General features: G+C 40.5%; 1 long non-coding RNA gene across 1 annotated transcript; it reads right to left on the reverse strand.

Moving 5' to 3' along the window:
* Positions 1 to 2,912: 2,912 nt before the first annotated feature.
* On the reverse strand, positions 2,913 to 23,107 carry LOC118162317. The gene is made up of 4 exons (XR_004748391.1): positions 23,053 to 23,107; positions 8,261 to 8,403; positions 4,277 to 4,422; positions 2,913 to 3,588 (listed from the first exon to the last, which is right to left on the reverse strand). It is a non-coding gene; the product is annotated as an uncharacterized LOC118162317 (long non-coding RNA).
* Between the last annotated feature and the right edge of the window lie 1,444 nt (positions 23,108 to 24,551).

Genomic DNA, 24,551 nt, shown 5'->3' on the forward strand with positions numbered 1-24,551 from the left:
GGGAAAGGGAAAGGGAAAGGGAAAGGGAAAGGGAAAGGGAAAGGGAAGGGGAAGGGAAAAGGGAAAGGGAAAGGGAAAGGGAAGGGAGAAAGGAAAGAAGGATGAAGAATCTGAAGAAGGTCAGTATTGCAAAGAGAGGGACATGGCTGACCAGTGGCTGCATATGAAAGTATCCTTTTGTTCAAACACAAAAAACATGGATGGCAAGGCTCGAAGGAAGGAAACTGGAGGAGGTTAAGAACAAGGACATTTGCAGTGGGTTAGAAAGACAGAGGCACACTTTGGCCAGATAGGTCAGCAGGCAAGGTAGCCAGCAAAGTGCAGTGGCTAATCAGCTTCACACAAAATATGCTTCATCTTCTTCAAAGATGAGGAAAATTTGACTACAGACATTAAAGGAGGCTTTGACCTAGGTAAAGGAAATTTGTAGCACTGTTTTATCTTCTCCCAGTGATATGAGCATGAGAACTCGTGAGCTCCAGTTGGCCCCAGGGGCTCCTAAGTTTCTGAACACTGCTGCTGTGGAAGCCTGTGGGTAAGACTTGCTGGCTACCATGAAAGCCATCTTCTTCCACTTCTTGAAAGTCAAGTCAGGGATCAGACCAACTTTTTGCAATGACAAGCTTGCTACTAAGTCCAGATGCTCCCTCGAGTGACCTCGAACTGAAGATACGACAAAGAGAACACTAACTGCCTTTCCAGACCCCTGAGCACTGGTCTCCTATACCAGGAGAAGCCCCTGGGTCACTGCACGTAGACAGGTATGTCTGGGTCCCCTTTCACATTTTACAATCCAATCCACACTCACTCCTTTTCGTCCTTTTCCCTTTGGTACAGTGATTCATGCAATATTCAAAACGATTTCCAAAGCTGCTGAGTTAAATGAATAGTCCACAGTTTACCAAACCCTGACAGGGAATTCAGAGGCAAGCTGATAAAATCAAAGACACATACCAAAGGTGTAAGGAAAACACAGAACCCTCCGTGAGAAAGCACTGTTGAATAAAGAAGGCATTCTAGGAGAAAGATGAATGGCTCTCCTAATAGCTAATGGTCTTTTCTCCTCTTCATTTTTTTCTTCAATACACCTGAATTAAATCCACTTAGAGCACACACAAAGCTTTCCTCTCCTTTGAACCCCAATGGGACAAAAGTATAAGCGGTTCTGAACTGCAGTTCACATGTGGCACTGACATAGGCATGTGCTTCCCAGAAAGCCCTATTAATACTCACACCGCACATACCACTAAGCATATTAAGGGCCTCCAACTAGCAGCGTTTCATCAGCCTCATAATACCCTTTAAGCCTAAGATTAGGTGTCTCCAATAAGATCCACATCGCTGTTTTACTCCAGACCCCCAGAACACAGTTTTCAGAGACGTCAAGCACTTGCAGAGTTGGGACAAGTCATTTTAAAACTGGTGCTCTGAGAGCCAAATGACCCAGAAAATCAGGTCTGATGTTTCTGGAGCACTGTTGTCAGCAGCTATTTTTTTTTTCCTTTTTTTTTTTTTTTTTTTTTAACCCAGAGTGCAAAGCAAAATCAAAGGCAGGTTCACGGAGTCCCCAGCTGTGAAACATAAGCTTGAGCCCTTTCCCGTGTGCTGTGCTTCTTACCACATGCCGTGCCTCTTACCTCCACTCACAGCCTGGGGCCACTCACAGCCTGGGGCCCTAGGCAATTGTTTTGGTTACGTGCCACTAAAATCTGATTGTTCCAGAGTGACCACACAAAGGGCAAAATGACAGTCTGTAGAAGCCAAGGGCAAGGATTCTCATTTCAGATTAAGCTGCAAGACCATTTTTCTTTTCTACGTGTAAGTGTATCTGATAGGAAGGATGTCTCCCTTCTCTCAGAGACACTGCACACATTTGAGGCAGCAGAGCCATGGCTGAGCCAGTGCTGAACACTCCTTAGGCAATAGGGTTTCAATTAAAGCAGCGACAGAGCTTTTGGCTCTTGCAGCAGCACCACGTCAGTAGATCCAAGAACTCCAGATGTTTTCCAAAGAAATGACATGGCAACAGCCTCCCTGACACAGCTCCTCTGTGCTGCAGCATGCCTCTGGGGTTGTCGCCACGACCTCCTCACTGCTGCCACTCCTCTTCCTCCAGTCCGTAGAGGGTTGCTGCTTTGGCTGACTGGGTCTCTTTGTACTTCTGAGACTTCTTCACGGCTCCTTCAGCATTGCTGCCGTCCTGTTCCAGGTCTCTGCATTGCTGCAGACCACATTTCAGGTAACAGGCTCCTTATTTGATGATCTCAATACCTCACTGTAAGCTTCCTGGGGACTGAGTGTTTTCAGCTGGAAACTTGGGCTGCCAAAGATTTTCCTCACCTCAGCAGACCCTTTGCTCACTGAGCAGATGGTACTGCTCAGCATACTAGGATGCTCCTTTGCTCTCGTTTATGTAGCTTCTCACATCTCTTACTAATCTTGAATTTAGAGTAGGTCACAAAGTCTGCATCACAGGCCTACACCAACGCTTACATCAGAGTCCTCAAAGCCAAGGGGCTTGGTCCCAACTAATATGTGTAGAGGAGAGGGTGGCACAAGCAGGGAATTATTTGCCACATCTCTTGAATAATCTAGCGACACAGCAATAGTCAAACCTAGAATTCTGGCTTGTGTCAATTTCCACATCAAATTGTGTTAGTGATAGCAGGCAAAGGAGTGTAAGAATCATATTAGGGGCAAGCTAACAAGAACAGGTACTGGAGCTACTTGCTATAAATGTCTGAATAACTAGTTTAAAGCGTACTATTAATTCTGGTAGTTTAGCCTCACTTTTGTTTTTGGGGTAGCCTATTTCACCTATAAGCAGCTCGTTTTCTCTAAACGGGCCGGAGTTCTGCAGTCCCATGTCTTCCTACTGTTCCTCATGCATCAGAAGCTTTGCCATCTGATTGCTCAGCAAGACCTCAGAGAGGCAAGTATCTGATTCAGACCAGAAGCTGGAACTTCCAGTAAGAGTAACTGATTCACCCTTTGAGCAAACACTTCACAGAGACTTGGGAATCAAACACTTGGGAATCAGGCTTGCAACAGCTACAGTAATGGAAATAGTGTCCTTAGGCATTGTTGATGAGGTACTGTGTTCCTTTTACAATCTCACAAGATAGTCATCTTTCCAAGAAAAACATTTTAGGGCAGCTTTGTTCACTCATTTTCACAGAAAACTCCTCTGGGTCAAACTGGTATCTCACAGGGCTGGGGGACAGGAAATCAACCCACTGACTGAATCTCTCATGTCTTTCTGGTCTCAAAACAGACACTGCTCTCTTCCATCTTTCAGATGCTGCTTTTCAGAGCTTTTCTAGTGTCATGTAGCTGAACAGACCCAGAGCCTTTACTTGTGGGCAGCACAGAGGAAAGCAAAACACTGACACCAAGGCCTCTTCAACAGCAATAATCGTGGAGCAAATGGGCACAGTCATTTGGGTGGGTAAGTTTTTGAATAGCTACTGTAAGGAGGCTTTTTCAGATAGCAAGGAAATGCTTCTGAGCCACAAAGTGTTTGCCCTCAGCATCTCTGCTTCTTTCCTTTGGATTTCCATGTAGCCAAGGTGGTGCTGGGTACATCCGCTGATATTAATGGGGTGACACAATGTAAGAGATTGTTAATAGACAAGGTGCACGTGAGGTGCACAAATTGCATATTCTAGTCAATAAAAAAGGCACAACTTGGCACCTAATTTAGATCAGCTTGCAGAATAATCTGCTGATACATGAGTATATGCAACTAGCACAAAAGTCTTTTACTCCACAGACTCAGTCTCACTGATATACATATATAAATGAACAAACATTTTAAACCTTATAACCACTTGAGTAACAATCATTAGCTATGCCTATGCTTAAAGCCAGGACTTCACTTAAGTGATTAGGTAAACATGGACCCCTATAATGTGAAAATCTTAAAATGCCCCATAACCATCGTGCAGCTTATGCACAATGCACATAATTTTATGCACAATTGTTCATCTTATTTCACAAAAAGGAGAAGCAAGGCAGACAAAGGTTTAGAGATGCATCAAGACCAGAACAACCACAGGGAAATAGCTAAAATGTGCAAACCTCAGCTCAAACCAGCACAAATCCACTGAAGGAAGAAGCTACCTATTTACCTGCTTAAAATAACCTCTACAAAGAGCACGTTACAAAATCAAAAATGAAACTATCATCCAGCAAAACAAAAACCTGGAATACAAATGGCTAAAACTAACAGCTGAGGCTTGATTCTTTAGCAATGTCAAATGTCTTCAGATCCTACCTGATTTCTTGTGGATGGTGGTGTTGCAGCGCAGAAATGAGGGGATCAGGAGGATCAGAACAGGCCAAATGCAGTGCTGAACTCCTAAAGGAGCTGGTGGGGTGTCTCTGATGGGAGCGAGACAGGCTGTCAGCCATCTGCATGAGCTGAAGACAAGGAGTACAGGTGTCAGAAAAAGCTGTTTCTTCTCATACTTGCTTTAATACACATAGTCTTTAAATCCAGGGCATCTTCTTAGGGAATAGATAGAGAGGTAGTGTTAGTGGCTCCAAGGACACTTCAGGATGTTATTTCTTTTTATAGTTAGCTGCTATTCCTAAAACTGAACTAGTTAAAATAGAGAGTTGTATAAAATTTTTTGGATAATCACAAAAGTATGGGATTTTAAAAAATGCTTGTATGGAAAAGAGGTTAAATTATCTCATTTGTTTCCCAATTCCCCTGCAAACTCTATCCTCAGCTCCTCTTAACTCACTTACGCCACTTACCTATCCAAAAACAGGGCAGACATATCAATTCTCATCATTCTTGGTAAAAAGACAACATTTTCATGTTTGCTGTCAAATAATGTCTCTTTCCAGCACGATTTCCTGCAAGCTGTGCTAATTCCTCCAGGCTTTTTAATATATGCTAGAAACTTCACTGTTTTATCTTAATTACTATCTTGGTTGTAGCCACCAAGCTGCTATCTTTGATTTTGTTGTCTCTACAAATAAAAATAAAACAGTACTTCAGTGATGCTCTATGACAAACTAGGCAATATGTGCATCTATCTCTTACATAAAGAAGGAAAGAATTAGTAGACAATACCCAGAAAGTATTACTTTGTTAGAAATCAGAGTGGTGTGGCAGAATGACAATGCTACATAAGACTGCACCTACACTCCTGGACTTATATACAGTTTGTTGGAATGTAAAAAATAAAAATAAAAAAAAATAAAAATAAGGTCACTGTGGAATAAGTTCACTCACTCTACATTATTGTGAATGACAAGGCTATTTTAGTAACTGTTCTTTTAAACCCATATAAATTTTAAGATTTATTTCAATTTGGCTTCTTGAAAACTGAAACTTTAAGTGCAAAGATCATTTATAAAAGCTTTAGAAGATTAGTTTTTTAGGCAGGGATTTTGTCACCTTTTTGGGTAATATTTGGGTCATGTCTCCTCCCTCCTCTCCCCCCCCCAAAAAAAAAGAAAAAAAGCTTAAAGACCACAAACTGGGACTTCTTGGAGGTGTGACTCCATTTTTCACCTTACCTAATACATACTATTTCTTCACTATGCTAAACTTTCACCATGACTGCATAATACAGTGTTACTAATATTGATTCTGTCTGTGAGTTTGATATGACTTCCCCAAATTGGATGAAACAAGCATATTCCATTGTGATGGACATCAAAATCAATGATCACCTCAATGAGCTGATCTCAATGATCATCTCGTCAGCTGTGGAGTCCTGCTGGCAGTGTCATCAGCTCTCACACAATCCCATCTTAGCTTTTGGGGTCCACCCCATCTGTCCCTAAAATCCCCAAATCAAATCCCATCTCCAACATCCTGCCGTCCCCTACTCTCAGGCCCATCAATCTACAAATGCACACAGTGCTACAGACTGTGGTGGGCAGGTCCTTCAGGGCAGGGATGTTGTCATCTTTTCAGGTGATATTCAGCTTCCTGAAAGGGCTGAAATACCATGTCCATACTCACTTCCCCTACTTGAATCATACATGCGCAGTTAGGGGAGCGGGGCCATGCCAGCACTCCCTGCTCACAAAACTGACAACCTACCTCCAGCTTTGCATCATTTCCCTGGATTACTGCTGCTTCTGACACATTCTTGTTATAAGAGCATAGCTCAGTGGCATTAAACAACCAAATGTGTGGATTGTGCTATCTGTAGTATCTTATCCCCCACACTCTTGCCCCAGGCCAATTATTAGTCAGCTGGTGAGCCCATGCCTCGAGCAAGCATCTTGTTGGGTAACCATCTCCTAGTCTTGGGGGGACATGTGAAAGCTTCCAACTTCTTTTCCTGGTAATGTTTGAAGTAAAAGCAGTATGGAAAATCCCTGGAACAAAAGTCTTCCTTAAGCCGAAGACCTTCAATATTGCAAAACTGGTATGAAACATTACAAAGGCAGAATGGTGAGTCAGCCCACTTTGACCAAATGTCAGTGACTCCAAAAGGTCTTTCTGTTTTCAAGAGCCTGTTTTTGAGATACTTTTGTGTGGCTACTCTAGTACACACTGTGCATTTTTCAGGCCACCTAAAATTCTAGAAATGCAAGTTCTGTTTTCCCACCATGTCTTTCATGACAGTCAAAAGATGTAATTTATGTTTTTATTTGGTAGAGAGTGAAATCACTTTCACTATTACACTGTCCCTGAAGTCAGTTGGGATTATGACAGAATGATAAATCAGAGATTTTTGTTGTTGTTGTTGGATAGTATTTACTTCAAGTACTCCTGCCAGGAATAAGGATCAGTTTAAGGAATCCACAAATTCCAAGGGAGACTTGCAAAAATAGATTTTGTATTTTTGATAATTTGTTCAATGGAGTATTTCTCACTTTAGTATTACTGGGATAATGACAACGACCGGGATTTCAGAGAAGCAAGGTTTGCAAGGACAGGTAATATCTTAATAGACACTGAAATGGTTGAAGATAGGGGATGAGATTTCAGGGGTACCATCTTGAAACTTACCAAAACCTAAATTCCACAATGATGCTTCTGCAATCTGAGGGACAAACTCTGCAATCTGAGGGATCGGTGAAGAGGATCACTTTGGGAGTCAGAAGGACTTGTAATGAGAGAATTGCATCCCTCTGTGATGGACACCAGTGCCTGAACAAGCTTTCTTTCTGTTCACAGGGAAAAAGAGCTGGCGTCCTAGAAAAAGTCTTGGGTCTACCACTTTGGAGAGCTCTCAGTCAGCTTGTTTGTACTTCAACTTCCTTTTGAAGGAGCTGCAAAAGTAGATAAAAACCTCCTCCTGGTAGCTTGGCACTGACATACAAGCCAGCACCAGTAGGGCTCTGTCACACTTCAGCCTGGAGAAGAGAAGGCTCTGGGGAGACCTTACTACTACCTTTAAATATGGACAGTGGACTCACAAAAGAGAAAGGCAAGGACTTTTTACCAGTGCCTGTAGACAGAACAAGGCAACAGTTTTCAAATGAAAGAGGATAGATTTAGACTGAACATAAGGAAGACATTTTTCATAATGAGGGTGGTAAGACTGGAACAGGCTGCCCAAAGAAGTTGTGGATGCCCCATTACTGGAGGTGCTCACAGCTGTGCTGGAGGGGGCTTTGATCAACCTGACCTAGTGAAAGATGTCACTGATCATAGCAAGGGGGATGGACTAGATGATCTTTAGGTGTCCTTTCCAAACCAAACCACTCTATGATTCTGATACTCAAATTTTTGTCCTGCCTACACACTTGGTACAGAAATGCATGAAAAAAGCTTTTCATGAGCCAGCAGTGTCTGCTGATCTGCATGGTGACCTGTTTCTCTAGCCCAATGTACTGTGCACTTACTACTTTTATATCCTGAGCCCTGTTGTTGTCAACTCCACTGTAACACTGCTGGTTTTCCCAATCATTAGTGTGAGTTTCTTTAATGAGCAAGTAAACAATTTTGTCACATTAACAACATTTTTATAGCATACACAGCTTGTAAAACCTCATGTTGGAGGAAACAGCCTTCTATCAACCCAATGCTTTCAACACACACAAAAAAACATGCTTTGTGGGTTTACTAGAAGGATTTGCAGTACATTATCTAAGAATTGCTAATTGCAAACTGAGCTCAAGACATGAATCAAAACTTCAAGCTATAATTTTCAATAATGGTATTAAATGCATTAGACTTTTCAACAAAGCTTAGTCACTGCAGCAAGGTAGGAGGTGAGTCTCCCTACCAAATATAACTGGATATTTAATTGTAGTGAGCATTAACAACTGAGCTTCTGACTTTTGTTATAAATACACACATCTGTAGCTTTGATTAGTTCAGATTTGTCTGAATTCCAAAGTGAGGGTCCACTCATATTCCCATTTCAATCAACAAGAGAAAATACAGGCTTGCACCACCATGTTAAGTTTAAACTTCAAATTCTGTGGAAAGAAAGAGAAAGAAATGTAATTTCAATGCGTCAAGGGTTTTTTCATGCATCTGTGAAACCTGAACAATGCTCTTTTTCATAGCATGAGGAAAAATGAGCATCTTTGGGATAATCTGTCTTGGTCCACTGCAAAAGCTATACTTTTTCCCCAACCAAGTAAACTCTAAGCTAGTCAAGCCCTTTCTCATCAGGCATCTGCACACTTTCTTGCTCTGACTGACAGCAAACCTCACAAATTCTTGGTTTTGTCCTCAGCTCTGTCATGGTAGATGCATCCACAATAATGACTGAGTACTATCCTTGCATCTTCCTAATTTTCAGACCTTGAAAAGATGTAGGAAAAAAAAGAACTCATAGCTTAAAGTTCCATAATTAAAAATACCTAAATAATAATCATTTCAATGCTTGTTGTAGATAAGGAAATGGAAACTCCAAAATCCAGTCTACATGCTTTCCTACACAGATCTTTCAAATAATGTTTTAGTTTTTGATCAGAAGGATTGGGGCATATCACTCAACACTTCTGCTGCTCATGGCAGAAATCTCATTTACTGAACTTGATTTGGTACTGATGATGATTAAGAGTGAATTAAAACACTAAAGGAATACTTCCATTACATCTTGGATTTTGAGTAATTTTCCCTTTTCTGGTTTCCACAGGGTCAGATAAATGATTTCAGGAAACAAATGCCCTAGTGACATTAAAGTTCATATTTAGACTCAGCTAAGTCTCTTTCAGACCACAGGATTTCTTCCTCTTCCTTTTCTAAGCTATTCCTTCCCTCTAGCTACAGCAGCTATTTATTTGTGAGTTACTTTAAATCCCTTCCATTTTATAAGGCACTTCACTTTTGACAGCACTGGAAAAAATGCAGCTTTACTTCTAAATTTAGTAGAAGGGGAAGAAAAAAACAGATTGTTTGCTGGTCTCTCTGTTTCTATTCTTCTGTTCCAAACTATTCTCCATAAGTTCCTGTCTATCGCCTTTTGTAAATAACATCTGCTTTTCAAACTCCCTGTCTCCTAATTAGTCTGAATCTTTTGTAATAGTACAGTATGTATTCAGAAATGTACAAATCAAGTGCTAATGGGTAGTAACATAAATTTCCCACTCACTCAGCATTTACATCAATTTCCAAATTAGATGAAAAAAAAAAAAAAGAAAAGAAAATTTGCTCGGGAAAAAAAAAAAAAACTGTTTCAAAATTATGCATTTGTGTTGATAGTGTCAAATATTTTCAACCTTGAGAAAGGTGGATTATTATTTTTTTTCCAGGTGATACTAATTTATTAATCGTCTTTCTTATATCTTTTCTAACATATCAACTGGTTTGGGAAAAATCTCTCTGTTATAGAGATCTTCAGCCCACATCCTTTCTTTCTCAAGGGAATGTGTCAACTCCAGGCTACTGAGTAATTCCCACTCAGTTGCTTTCTGTTTGCCATAACTATCTTGATATTTCATACAAAACAAAATAGGTCAGGCCAGCTCCATCAATAGATATCAAAGGAAGGAAGTCTTGAAGTATTTACTTCCCAATTATTAAGGACTTGCTATTATAAGATGGGAGACAAATCTGAACTTATTTTGCCTGTGGCAAAGCGTGTCTTTGAACCAAAAAATTCCCCCTCTGCAAGGTAAACTTCCCAAACTCCAGGATATCAGTGATAAACCTTGAGATCTGAAAAATCCAAACCTAATGGTCTTACTATCAGCTAGATAATTAGCCAAATTGAGCATATTGAATGACAAAACAGAAAAACTAATGCACTACTTTGATTAAAGCCTAGCTAAGTAAAGTTTTCAGGAGCCAAGTGGGAACAGAACCATGAGCCAGAGCCATGTCAGAAGGAATTCTACATAGATTCATTTTTGGACATATGTTTTTAAAATGTGTTTTATGAATGACCTGGAGAAATACTTGAGCGCTATCTGTGGGGAAAAGAAAGAAAATGGCTGTACACCAGTTGTTAACAGCCACAAAATCACTGCCAGAACACCCAGCCACTGTATCCCCATGCCTCTAAAATCTGTAGTAAGACAATCTGTATTTTAGGCAAACTCTTGAAAGTTGGAACCAACATAAACACCTATCACAGTTCTGGTCCTTCAGGTGCACTGGTGTGTGTTCTGACTCTCATGGGAAAAACAAAACAAAACAAAACCCCTCATCCTAAATCTCACCCTTCTGGCTTACTGTTTAACTCCTTGACAGGCACATAAGCAATGGTGCCAGACACATACAGAAGCAGGTGAAAGAGAAAAACAGTACAAATCATGTGAAAACAACATCTGCAATGCTAGGTTTCTGACTGTGACTACCCTTTCCTCTGGAAAGGAAGAGTCTCAAGAACCAACATCAAAAAAAAAAAAAAAAAAAAAAAAAAAAAAAAAAAGATAAAAAGGGCCAATTTTGGGGAGACAGGGTATTCTCATTCTTCAGCTCTGACAACTGAAAATGACTAAAAAGCCCCCAAAAGCTTAGTTCCTGCCTTATTATGAGTAGGCAGGTCCTCCGACAGGTAATTTCACTAGTAGGGTGATCTCTTAACAACAATGCAAAAAAATGGCCAACACCTTTGTGAACCTTTAGCTCTTATTAGTTCAGAGTAATCCCTGAACCAAATGTAGTTTGTTTACTTTTTAAACCTCAAAAAGGTTCAAAGTGGAATACTCCTCCAAGTATTCACCAAGCTCACTTTAAATCCATGGAGACTCACGTGTTTACAGCAACTTTCATCAAGATCACCAGGTCTACTATGAATCAGTTTCCTAAGATGGGAGATAATTTGAAGAAATTATCGACCAAACGACCAAACCTTTGCTGGCAGGGAAAACCCAGGGTAACATAAAGATTAAAAAGGAGAAGCACAGCCAAAGTGGGAGATGGCATCCTTCTGAAAACAGTGATCTTAAGTTCTCAAAATAGCTTTTCTCAACTCCCAATTGCAAAGTCAAAGAGAACATAAAAATTGGGGGAACTGGCAAATAAAGAAGGGGATAAACAGAGAGGTCTCAAGTACAATTAGATCATATGAAATGAAGGTCACATCTTGCAATAAAGAATGTAGGATGTACTTAAAAGACAGGAAGATGTGCATCTGAAAAGGACCTAGCATTATGGAAGATAATAGACTCAGTATGGGCTGTTAGGGTGCTGCTGGGCTTGAAAGCTAAAAGCATCCTTGAGCAATACAAGCAGAACTCCAGAAAAGGAGTAGAAAAATTACATTGCTGGGTGCTTATTTAACAACTTCTGGAATACCACACCTGGTTCTGGCCTCTGCATTTCAAAATGGTAATTGAGAAACTGGAGAGTATTCTGAGACAGACAGGCCAACATATGGTAAAAGCACTGGAAAACACAGGTGAAAGCAAGACTGCCTAGATGTGTGAATTACTCCAAAAGAAGGCTAGATGGAAGACTATCACAACATAGACTACATTTAGGGGAAGAACAAAATTTTGGGACAGCATTTTAAACCTATCAGAAGTTTCTAATAGGCACGCCTTTCACATGCTTTTAAGAGAGTATTTGGGGGGGGGGGGGGGGGTGGAGAGTAATTAACCATTAGAAAATCTTCCTAAAAGTTGTAATGATTTCCAGCCACTAGCAATTCCAGGAACAAAATCAGGTGTTCTAAGAGGACACAATTTAATTTAAAACAAATCAAACCAAAATCACCAATTCAGAGAAATGCTATTGTCTGTGTAATATAAATCATGCTGTATAGTCCCAGTGGTCCCTTTTGGCTTTATTTTATAGGATTCTGGGAGTGCTATGAAAACAATTGGAAGATGTCAAGAAATCTTGTTAGATTTCTTAAATTCTCATCCTCGCCAGCCTGATAGCAAAGTTTGACACTGGAATAGAAACCATTCACCTGCAGTGTAGCAGTTTGGTATTTCTTATGCCTCCCATTTTGCATCTTTCTCAGTCACTATAGCTTGAGTTCAGATCATCTCCCTCCTCACGAATGTTTCTAGCTGAGTCAGTTACCAATTTCATCCAAACTGTGCTATTTCCATCTCCATTTGTCATGTTTACGGTAACATGTTTACTACTTAATGTTCATACGAAGCTTGGAAGATGCAAAGTGCTCTCTAACTGCTAAATGTTGTCACTTATGCAGTTCCTAAAACCTGCGAGGTAGGAAATACAGGCTAAATCTACAAGCTGAACTCATAGCTGGTGCAGACGTAGGGGAGGCAGCTTGAAATGGCTGCCTTCTGGTGAGGGGCAGCTCAACAGGTGCATCCTTTGTGGCTACTTAACATCGCCAAAGGCAGGGTTTCATCCCGTATCTACCACCTTTCGGCAAAAAGCTGCTGCGTAGGCAGTACTTTAATGCAAGCCATGCTGCCAAAAGGTCTCCCCAGAGCCCCAGTGCTGTGCACCCTGCACCTGCGGCTGGGCCCCTGCAGGCTCCAGGCCCACCTGAGGCACACCTCAGGCACCTGGGATGGCACAGTCGGCCACGTGTATGGTGCCATATACATGGAACACATACCATTTTAGCTGAAGAAAGAATGAAGGATTTATGTGCACTGTGGTGTATTAAGTAATAATAATGGATCTCGATTACTTGAAGGAAATCTAATGAATTTCTGTATTGGCAATGCTTGAGTTAAGAGCTTGGTCAAGAGATTAACTCCTGCTCCCTTGTTGTTGCTCAGCATTTCTGTTCTAATTTCCATAAGACAGGCAATGTTCCAGGAATCAAAAACTTAAAGAGAAAAAAAAAATCAAAAATAGCTATTTTCATTACCATGTCCTCCTTCCCGCACTAGTTGACAAGAGCTACTGAAATGCAGAAAACTAATTGAGGGGAAAAAAAAGTTCTGCTGTCTAAAAGATACCTACCTTGCCCTGATATAATCTTCCTGATCTATTTAAATTGTTTCTCTCCTTAGCCTCCCTCTCCATTTTGTCTGCTCATTCATTTTGTATTTAATTCTGAACCATTTTCCTCTTCTGCTGCTGACTGAAGACTTCTAACTCTTACTCACGAGTTTGATATTTTCTGATATTTCCTGTGCCTAAAACCAACTTTTCCTCTAGTTTTCTGAAGAAAAAATTATCTAATCTTTTGTCAGCTTCCAAGCTTGGACTAAAAGACAAGCTGTATGCTGAACCTTTTTGTATTCACTTTTTATTAAAGAAGCATACATCAACCCAGAGATGACAAGTGAAGCGGTTTCAACTGGCACATTTTCATTCTACATTACTGAAGTACTTACATCCTGCTTCTAAGTATATAGAACTCTGTATAGGCTATGTCTATAATATACACTTGCAGTGTAAGCACCCAGACTATAAGTTTTAAACATTGGTTGAAATCCTCAGTCACTGATTCAGTTTTGGCAACACACTGCCTTTCATTTTTCATATCACTAACTCTGTTTGACTTAAATGCTTTCAATTTTAAAAACTGTTTTCTCATGAGTTCAATAGCTACATTTCAGGCATCTCCTACACCACCAAAATTGAAGTGTGAAATCTCATCAAGATCCAGAAAATCTGTCTAGATGCACAATGTAATGATGAGTACTTAAAAACTGTTCAGCTAATAGAAATAGACAGGTGAAGAGTTAGATGAGGTTCAGACTCCACCATTCCTAATCGAACCTCTGACTGCAGGGACGGTCTGATAGCTGCTGTCACAACATGCTCCTTAAAGGACAACTCAGGATTGTGGCAACAATGAACAGCTAAACTTTCTAAACTAAGGTTACCACTTCTTGGTTTCTAAGTCTGCACTGACCTCATAAGACACAGGCTATCAACCCTGTAGTTTCCAACATATCTGTTAGCTGTAATGGTCTGCAATTTTTCAAGGAGCTCTAAAGGTGAGCTCAGCCTGGGCCAAAGACTCCCCAGGTTGTAGGCAGTCTCAAAGGACATAGCCTTTCCAGGCACAAAGCACAGGTGCACTCTGGTCAGCAGTTCAGGAGACATAACCATCTTCATTTTCCATATCCTTCTGCATATCCCAGTTGCAGTTTCAATATCTCCATCTTCTTTCAGTCAGCTTATCCTTACTTCCCACATCTTTGCTTCAAAAAAGAAATGCACCAAAACCAAATGACCCAATAAAACAAGCCACTTAGAATCATAGAATATTTAAGGTTGGAAGAGACCTCCAAGACTGTCTGGTCCAACCATCCCCCTACCACCAATGTCACCCACTAAACCATGTCCCTAAGCACCCTGTCCAACCTTTCCTTGAACACCCCCAGAGGTGGTGACACCACCAGCTCCCTGGGCAACACGTTCCAATGCCTGACTGCTCCTTCTGAGAATAAATGTCTCCTAAACTTAGTAAGTCCTTGACTTGTGCATGTGGACATCTCCATTAGGATTCTGCACCAGACCCCATGCAGCTATTGCAGTAGAATGAAGATGGATGCTCGAGAGAATCACAGCCTTGCCCAGCAATCCCCACACCATGACAAAAGCACTGAGACTAGCAGCATGGGGGCAACAGAGTACTGAACAGTTTAGCAGATTCTGATATATGTAGTGGTGGAGTGATTTGGTTTTATTTTTTATTTTTATTTTTTAACTTTTTTGTTTGTTTGTTGGTATGAGCAGCTTTATTACAAGGCTAGTTTACAAGTGGTGGCTTAAACGTTTGGTTCATTCTATTCCAAAGCTTTATATTTTAAAAATAAAAAATCAATGACTTTATATAACTTCTGTCCATGTTTGAAGTCTTTTTTTAAGTCCTTACAATATATAACTTGACTGTGAAAAGAGAAGTTAGGGAAAACAACCTCTGAAAAGGTTTTCTATGGCAGAATTAAGAACAAGAAAAATCTACTTCTACTCAGTTGTTCTTAATGGGGCACCTGGTGAGTTAGTGTATTTGGAAGTCCTTCTAGGTTACAGCATCTTGTCTACTTTCATGTTTTGATCCTACTTTGATTCAGCTTTCTTTAGATATAAACACTGTAAACTTAAAAGTCACCCTGAGATCAAGCTCTGATGACAGCAGTATATACATTATGAAAGAATAATGAAGCCATGTGTTACTACACTGTCAGATGTAAGCTGAGGGCTTAGATGGTCATGTTCCTGCTCCTTGTGCCTCCTTGAAGGCAAAAAAAAGGGCAAGACCTTGCAGAACACAAGTCACAGCTCAGAACTGAGATCTGATAAAAGTGCAATGTGGAAAGCAGAATAAAAATCTATTACCACTACTAAAAGGTTCAGTAAGGAGTTGTGACTCAAGGAACTAGAAATACTATTCTTGGAATGACAAAATCCGAAAAACTCCAATGGGGGGAAGGTTCTTAAAATGAACTAAGCAGTTACTTCTTGTTCCACAAGCATTAAAAGGAAATCAGAACCATTCATTTGGAAGCAGCTACTACTGTAAAGGAGCTTTTTTTTTTAAAAAAAAAAAAAAGTCACTCTAATCAATCCCAGATATGATACAGGAAAAAAAGGTGAAACTCCTTCCATATGGTTCTCTCTGTAAACAGCAATATTTTTGAAACAACTTTTGTATAAAGAATTCCAAAGAATGAGCAGAGTAGTCTGAAATTAGTTTCTGTAGTGCTCTTTTCAGAATTATTTAAAACGTGAAAGAACTGGTCTTTTGGTTAAACAAGATTCTTGAAACTGATATTGAGTTTTATACCTGAAATGGTTCTTGGTGATTTTCAAACAATTTACTTTAGCTTCCTTCACCATTTCTGACTCTGAGTTACAGACCCTTGGAGCACATTTTTTCTTCAAGATTAACCATAGCTGAAGCAGACAGTGTAAAATTCCCAATTCAGAAATGTCTCAGGACGAGGAGATTTAACTACAAAACAAAGTTTTAATGGCCTACAGGGTCCATTTATACACCCTGTTACATAAAGTACTATAAGAATCTGAACATCATTCATACTTGTTCAGACAAAATTGTAGCTGACATTAAACTACAATTGGTCTAAATAAGCTCACCTGATATGAGCACTATTTTTAAGAATGCTTAATAGCCATCGTCACACATAACATAAAGTGCTCCCTGATTAGACTTGCAGAGATTTGCATGTATGTTCTGCAGTCAAAGGAGAATACCTGTAGGTCAGTTATTCAATGACCTTAAGTCACAGGGCTCAGTTGCAAAATGCTTTGAGGTTTGAATCCTTCCTGCTTCAGGAATTAAATTCTTTTGTGAATTCATAAATAACTAAGGTACCAGGAGGTTTATGCAATATTTACCTTATTTAAATTGACCAGAAAGTACAATTTGTTTCAAGTATGCCTACTGACCTGGGCTCAAAGTCCAACAGCAGACAGGTCTGCCTCCCTCACCCTTGTGTGCACAGTTCAGACGAGCACTGTGCCAAACAACCTCCCAAAGCAGGCTCTCTGGACCAGGTGCACCAGCTAGCTGGGTCTGCCCTTCGGCTCTGGATGCTCTCTGTGAGTTGAAAGATCAGAGACTCTTTCAGACTGCTATTTCAGGTAGGCCATTGCTGTAATTGCCATCAGGGAAATGTCGTAATCTCAAGTGGGAGAGGATATAAATAATCTTGAATGGTTTGTGAAGTATCCAGGAGTCGATTTGCCTATTAAGGCATGAGTTGTGCTGTGAACCACACGTAAGCCAAACTTGTTCAGTTGCTCATGAATTGCTAAGGATTTTTCTCACTCTTAAAGGTGATACCATCACGAAGAATCAGCCATATTATCACTTTTTATATCAGGCTGTAAAATAACTAATCTACTTCTATCAAAGGGCAGACACTTTGCTGTGCTGTGCTACCTGCCTCAATTCAGATTCAAAAGCTCAAGATCTAAATACAGTCTGAGGCCCATAAGTGACAAAGTTTAAGCTTTACCACGTTTCAAAAAAACTTTTTACCATCTTCCTTCTGTTCGTCTTCTCATACAGAGACATTCCTGAAGTTACTGTTCAGACAGCATGTATCGGATGTAAGGGTTACTGGTTTTCCTGTGCCACCACTGGGATCAGACAAGACAATCTGGGCACTACTCTGTCTTCTGAGAGACTGTGCGGTGCACTACTAAACATGCAGGAAATCATTATGTTTTGGCATCGGGGAAGACCAGAGATGCCTTCAGCCTCCACAAACAGCCTCTCAAGTGCAGTTGAGTGTTTGAGGGGCTCATACCCAACCTGTCAGGGCTGCATTCAGGTACAGAGACTACAGGCAGTAGGAAAGTCTTGGGAAGATCCCAGGAAGATCTGGGAGAAGTGAAGCAGCCTCACAAAGCACAGCCAAGGAAGCACAGAAATAACCAGCAGCAAATCGCCACAAACTGCACCAACTCAGGACCACAGGAAAGGAACAAGCAGGAGACCAAGATATGAGAAAGTTCTTACACAATCTCTGCTCTGAAAGAAAATTCAAAGTCAGTTCAAAGTCGCAATGAATACAAAAAGAATTGAAAACTGGCCTGGATCTCAATGGGCATGATTTGCAGGGTCACAAGCCTGTCCCTTGCACCTCTACCAGACATTGGGCCAACCCGTGCAGCTCTTCTTGCCCCTTTCTAGTCAAGCGACCAAAACTGAGTAATGTTTTCTGCTATTGCTGTGCTAAGAAGCACAGTAGACAGAAAGGAAAAACATTCTCAGTTGCAAAATTCCCTCTTTAGTCATAGGTATGAGAAAATGCTTCACTGCAGACAGGAAAAGTGAACACCCATTCTCCTCCCTTTCACCCCCTCCTGGGATACTGGGTTCAGTAAATGGAAATACCAGGGGAGTGTCTTCTTAGAATTTAAATGGCATGCTGTTACAGGGAATTGGAAAAAAAAAAAGAAAAAAGAACAAGATTTCACAGATTTTCTCACTGTCTGCATTGTTTTCACTTTTGGTTACAACATGTATGCTTTTCTTCATAGCTCTAAGGAGAAATGCAGTATATCCAGTACCTCAAAGCCCTAATTATCAATACGCTGTGCTCCCAGTATCTCCGTACTGGTACATAAAACCCAAGTAGCAGGCCAAATTCTTCCCTTGCTCACACTGGTACAACTGTTCCTGTCTTAAAAGTCAGTGGGAGCCATGTTCAATTTGCTCTGCCTTCATGTAAAGTTTTATGTCTTTTTTAAGCACACATTTTATTACTAGGTCTCTTATTTCCATCTGCTCACACCGACTCTCACAAAAAGTCTCTCTTTAGGGCATTCTATAAACAAACTAACGAGATGAATGCAAATTACAGCAGCCGTTCCTTCTGCCACAGCCTTCTCGGTGCAAAGGCCCGTATGCACAGAAGCGATAGGCAAAGCTGTGCTGCTTCCAAGATGGAGCTGCAGATTTTGTTGATTTAGAAAATATTCAGTTTTCTCCTGAGAGAAGCACAATGAAAATGATGCTTATTATTTCAACTATACTCACACGTACATATATTTTTAATTAAAATCTTTGTGACGAGTTAGCCCTCTGATGGTACTAAGCGGCTTTCTCCAGCAGCTCCTCAGGGCCAGCCCTACCTGTATTACTGAGCCAGGTACTGGCAGTTTCTGATCCACAATACCCATCATTTCCAGCCGCTTACAGAGCTGACCAGTGCTTGATGTTCTCCGCATCTCTCTCGCAAGGCCTGTGACTCCCCTCGTTTCCACACCACGTTGAATTCTGCTGAGGTCGCCTTTGCAAGGAGTGCAGAGGAATGAATGGACCACAGGTGGACAGCAATGAAGTTCCAGAAATCACCAGTCACCAGGCTCTCACCAGAGGTAAAAAGCTGCAAACAGGGAAGGTAATATTTAGGAGGATTCACTTGAGGTGCAGTATGCTCTCACTTGCTCTTCACTTGTGACATCCACATGTTGCCACTCGTTAAGAGAAGCAGACACCGGCACTAATGAGGTGCCCTCAGTAATCCACGACTCCCTTTCTTCAGCACAACAGTACCCTTTGACCTAAAGGTTCCTTGTTTGGCAGAGTGTTTAAGGCATAAGCAAAAGGATCATTTTCTTTTTTTATATATATTGCTAATCTGAACAGCATAAAAAAGCAAGTAATGAACAGGTAACTAATTAAATTATTCCTTGGAAGAACAATGGCAACAGCACAACCTTTTTATGAGGCATGTGCTTTTAAACTGATGTCTCCATTTTCTGATTTTTTTACTTGCCTTTCCTTCTTCCGCTTTTAAGACAGAACTCAAGAAATGCTGGAATTAATTATCTCCACAGCAATATTCATCAAAGCACTCCTGCTTCTATGGAGGCCAGGGATGAAAAGTTACTAGGCAAATCTAAAGGAAAAGTGCACCCATTGGATTCTTGCAAGCGGGCTAAATGTTCACAGGATAAAATGAATAAAACTGGAACATTCCTTTCAAAAAGTATTTTCTGTCAGCTGATGTCTCTGAGTGGTGCTAGCATTACCTATCTTGATGATGAACATATTTTAAAGAGCATTTTTCCACTAACAAATAGACATTCTGAGAGGTAACCATATGTTTAAGTGCTCCACAGAGTCATGGTCTGAAAGAGGAAAGGGTCTTATGGAAAGCATGCCAAGACAAAATCCTGGCCCACGGAAGTCAATAAGAATTTTGATTTTAATGAAGCCAGGATTTCACTCAAGAGAACTGCAGAAGGGTCAACCTATTCAGAGAAAAAAAAAAAGTATCCAGATGTCTCACAGTATTATGGGCTTTAAATCAGAAAATGCTGTAGCATTGTGAAACCTTTTTTTTTTTTTTTTTTTTTTTTCACTCTCTTTACTGCAAAAAATAGAATGCCTTATTTTTAACCAAAAATAATATTTACCATTAACACAAATAAAAAAGAATGTATGGGAGAAACACAGGTCTATTGAATTGTGAGATGTACTAATGCCTTTTTCTGTCTTACAGCTTAATCCTTTTGCAGAGAGTTAGATTTCTCATTTTTTATGTTGACAGTCACATTTATTTCTACTGTATGGATTTATACCAGAGTAAAAAGAGAACAATGAACCTCTGGGCTGATAAAGCAGGTGGTTTTTGTTGGTGGTGGTGTTTTTTTTTTTGTTTTTTTTTTTTTGATTTTTGATTTATTTTTTTTTAATGGGAAGATAATAGAAGATTAATTGGCTCTCATAGGTATGCATGTCTGCAAGGCCAGTCAGAGATATGAAGGGCCATTTTCACTCAGCTGTCTTAAGAAACTAATGTACACACTCCTTCAGTTAGGACAACATTATATACCCATTTCAGAAGCCAGGGGAATTTTAATCACCACGTTATTATAATTTAACTGCATTTAATCACTTTTTCTCCTCCCAAACCCTTCTAGACACTGCTTTTCTGTTGTATTCAAACTGCATCCTGTTGGTATGCTGACATTCTGCCACATCTCTGCTCAGAAGTATTCACAAGGAGAACATACTTCCTGCCAAAGCTCTCACCAGTTGTAAAGCAAACAAAAAGTGTCCTCAGAATGTTCCATCATATGCAAAACAAGACAAATTTACAGTCGAGGAAACTTCACGTGTTTAATGTGGCTTGTATTTCAGTTAGCTTCTCCTGGTGTCTCGTGCCTGATAGGAATATGCATGGAAAGAGCAAGCCGTGACCTCTCCACTACCACGAAGCCTTGTGCTTGAGCAATCCAGCACTGCAAGCCCCAGCTCTTTGACTCGCTCAGTCTTGAGCTTCTGTCTGACAGTGCAATCTGTCACTGTCAGCCTACAAGGGCAGGCTGACAACAAACCGTGTAGTAAGTAATAAAGCCCCAAATACTTCTACATTCTTTTCCCCTGTAACTGGAAACCTTTGAGCTTGAAACTCATCTCATTTACATCAGCATAAATTCTGATTAACACCACCAAACATAATGTAATTCCCAGTAATTATTTTAAGGAAAATGAAATCAAATTCCAGCACAATGAATCTTAAAAGCCAGAGGATACTAAATATAGTCATAATCACTTAATTTAGTGAGCCAAAAAGCAAGTGAGCAGCAGCACTAACTAACCCTAAGCGTACATTCTAATTACTACTAAATTACAGAATATTGTTATTATTTTGTGAGTGTTGCAAGGAACTATTAACAATTACTGATTTGGAATCAATTGAGTGTAATTACTTTGTAATCACCAGAAATAAGTGGTCTTTGCTAGGTGTTGGTTATGTAATTACAGATTAATAACAAGAGTGCCTATGCCATGACACAAAGCAATGTGCCAGAGATCTGTTCTTGAATCCAGAATGCTAAGGGGCTGAGAAGCTACCTACTGACACAACAAGGGATATGGCTGTATAATTCAGTCACAAAAGTGTCATAGAATCACAGAATCACTGAATCATTTGGGTTGGAAGGGACCTTAAAGTTCATCTCGTTCTGATGCCCCTGCCATGTGCAGGGACACCTCCCACCAGACCAGGTTGCCCACAGCTCCATCCAGCCTGGCCTTGGGCACTTCCAGGGATGGGGCATCCACAGCTTCTCTGGGCAGCCTGTGCCAGGGCTTCACCGCCCTCAGAGTAAAAAATTTCTTCCTAATGTAAATCTTACATTTTTCAGTTTAAAACCATTACCATAACCTTGTCCTATCACTACAGTCCCTGACAGAGTTCCTCCACAGCTTTTCTGTAGGCCCCTTACGGTACTGGAAGGCTGCTACAAAGTCTCTCTGGAGCCTCCTCTTCTCCAGGGTGAACAACCCCAATATCCTCAGCCTGTAGGAGAAGTCTCTTCTTAGGAGAGGTGCTCCAGCCCTCTGATCATCCTCATGGCCCTCCTCTGGACACGGCCCTCCTCTGGACAAGAAGGTACATGTCCCTCTTGTGCTGGGGGGTCCCAGAGCTATAAGCAGTACTCCAGTATCCATGAAAAACACTTTATAGGGGCATTTATTTATTTATTTATTTATTTATTTTTAACTGGGGAAGCAATTCAATTCCTTGGTACAAAAGCAAATCCTAGAAGAAAAAAAGAAAAAAAAAAAAAAAAAAGGAAAAAAAAACACCCACAAATTTGAAACAGGCTTCCCTTTTTAATTGGCCTGTCCCAGTTGTAATACCAACCTCCACCTTCCAAGGGGGCAAACATGAGATGTTGGATGCATTCCAACACTGATCTGTAGCAAGCACAACAACATGGTGCTGCTTGAGTTGCGCTGGTCCCAGCTCTGAGGGAGCCGCAGGAAGTCTGAAAGAAAATGTCACTATGCAGCAGCATTACCCTCTGTCCTGGGAAACAAACAAACAAACAAACAAAAAAACAGTACCTCAAACTTTTTTTTGGCTTTTTCTCTCCCTCTCTCCGTCCCTCCCTCCCAGAAAAACAACTAGCTTGCCCAGCTGTGCCTTAGCATGTCAGTTATCCAGAAAAAAAAAAAGAAACCTGGAGAAAAGCTACAAGTTCTCATCCACATACAATGTACAGATCTTCCTCTCAGCAAAATAAGTCCCTAGATTGTTTAAACATGAGACTCTCTGAGCTACATGCAGTAGCAGGGGCACTTGCTGTGTTCCTCAAGGCATCTTAACATCAAGCAACCTGTCATGGGAGAGAGGGAGCCGAACCCCTGTTCCTATTTCTGGTTTGGTTTGAATGCACAGACTCTGTGATTTCAGGCCTTGACTCTTCTCTTCCCTGAGGTGGAATTTCAGTTCCAGGGCAAGAGACATAAAAACTAACCACACAGACAACTGACATGGCTTACATACCTCTGCTTCCTTTGTTCTTAATTCCAAGATGAAAGCCATGCAGAGATCCCTAACCATTCTTTTGAAGACTTAGTATATTTAGGAAAAAAAGAAAAAAAAATCAAACCAAGCTTCTGTGAATTCCTGTTCCTATTATCTATGGCTTTGGCAAGATCCTTTCACACTAAACAGCAGCATGTCTGTAGTTTTAAGGACGAATTACTCTGTCCAAGTCTCTGTTTCCCCTTCAATCTTCTGCCCTTCTCATGGCAGTCCCTCGCAAAGTGGGTACACAAAGGTAGAGGCATCCAAAATAAAACAAAGACCTAATTATTCCTCTAATTTTTAAAGGAGGTTAGTAATTAGTTCACAGTCTGTTGCAATGAGCTCCTGTGTGGCTTGTGTAACAAATGAGGTCCCTTCAATTAGATGGCCATTGCCAGGAGTGGCTCAAATGCTAGTTTTAAATTATTTTTGTTCCAAACACATCCTTAGCATTACTTTCTCCACAGAGCTTGTCTTGTGCTTTCAGGATTCAGGAAAAATAAGTGTTTGCTGTATGTGGTTGGTACACCGAGAAGCAAGGACTGGATTTTTTTTTTTTTCTTCTACGTCCTTAGGTGCCTGACTCCCATTTCAATCAATGGAAACCTTTAGAAACCTGCTCTATTGCTTCAGGCACATGCCTAGCCAGTTGGTATACCAACTGCTACAAGGAGCCACAAAAACAGCACAGTACTGAGTCACTACTAAAGCAAGAACAGTTTGTCAAATCCCATCAGAGGTCTGAGGAAGAATAAATGTCACAGTCATTAATATCATCTCTGAAAGCACCTTCTTCTTCTGGATTTCCCATCCATACAGATTAGTGCTGTTGGAAGTGCACTGCACAGTAATAAATGCAGAGTATTTATGCCTAGTATTAAACATAATTCAAGGCATAAGAGTTGACGTGAGATCTACAGAGAACATGGAGCTCTAAGTATGGTGATTTGTGTACCAGTACTAGTGAACAAGGTCTGCCTGGGAAGAGAGGACGAGCACTGCTTCAGATCCCACAACAATGCCACCGTGATGTGTATTCTAGCACCCATATCCTCAGCTCACTATCTAGAGTGACACAGTAGCTCTGCATGGAAGTCTTTCATAAATCTGAACAGGTAATACATTGGGAATGCAGCAAAAAGATTTAGAAATCGGGTATTAAAAAAAAAAAAAAATCTTGTGGAAAAAACATTGGATATGAAGTAAAAAGAAAACACTAGGCTTCGGCCCAATTTGAATTATTCAACAAGGATTTTAATGTCAGTGTTTTAGTCACATTGGCATGTTTTCTGCTTAACATTTTCATATCTGCAACTTACCATATTCCACATGGGAACATTAATGCTGTGCTCTGTACAGGTCTTACAACAAAATTACTTTCTCTCACTCAACTTTAATAATTTAAATCAATGGCAAAATTTCTTCTCACTTTGATGTGAGCAGAACCAAAACTAAAGCTATGTTACCTATCTCTG

The sequence above is a fragment of the Oxyura jamaicensis genome, chromosome 2 (genome assembly GCF_011077185.1).
Source record: "Oxyura jamaicensis isolate SHBP4307 breed ruddy duck chromosome 2, BPBGC_Ojam_1.0, whole genome shotgun sequence".
In the NCBI taxonomy this organism is placed as follows: Eukaryota; Metazoa; Chordata; class Aves; order Anseriformes; family Anatidae; genus Oxyura; species Oxyura jamaicensis.